Below are 716 nucleotides of genomic sequence, written 5' to 3' on the forward strand. Positions count from 1 at the left end.
TGAGAGCATACAGCAGAAACTGTCATATTTTAATGAGTTAGAAAACATCAACACGGTAGGTTGGATTTTTTTTTTTTTTTTTTTTTTTTTTTTTTTTTTATGACCAACTGAATTTATGCAACACATCATTTTCTGTAATAAAACTACATTTTCATTGACTTTTTTTTTTTTTTCCTCAGTCACTGATTGAACAGATAGAACAACGAGCAGAGAAGATACCTGAGTGAGTATTGGCATTTCTCCTGAGTAAAGCAGCAGCATTAGCACTCCTGCTATATTTTTTATTTATTTATTTTCCTGCAGTTCTTGTGCCAAATTAACTCATCTCGCCTTATATTGATGTGGGCAGATACCATCAGCTCCTAGATGAAGTCCACCAGTGTTACCTTGAGCAGAGAGAGCAGCTCCTCAGTCCCAGCATCGCATCCACCATTACTGACCTCACCAACCAGAACAGCAAAGACCACTGTGCTCTGGTAAGGCATGACTAGTTCAAAGCAGGAACTGCCCTTTAGATATTGTAAAATGACATTTGAGTTTGCAAAGAATGCCCAGTATGGACCCTCTGGGAAATTTACTGGAGTGTTTGGTGCAGGCACAAAGCTCTGCACATGATAAATGAGCATAACACTGACACTAACACTGTACACAGCAGGCATCCAGAGCTTACTGCGGTGAATTGCTGTGTAGAGGCTTGGTGTTGTTAGTGCACCCTC

General features: G+C 39.8%; 1 protein-coding gene across 1 annotated transcript in view; it reads left to right on the forward strand.

Annotated features, from left to right (window-relative positions):
- Positions 1-716, forward strand: part of cog3 (component of oligomeric golgi complex 3) — a 14,870-nt gene that overhangs the window by 4,006 nt on the left and 10,148 nt on the right. The gene's annotated exons all lie outside the window — the stretch shown is intronic.

The sequence above is a fragment of the Seriola lalandi genome, unplaced genomic scaffold (genome assembly GCF_002814215.2).
Source record: "Seriola lalandi dorsalis isolate HSWRI2012SDOR001 ecotype SW California unplaced genomic scaffold, Sedor1 jcf7180002054559, whole genome shotgun sequence".
NCBI classification, from domain to species: Eukaryota; Metazoa; Chordata; class Actinopteri; order Carangiformes; family Carangidae; genus Seriola; species Seriola lalandi.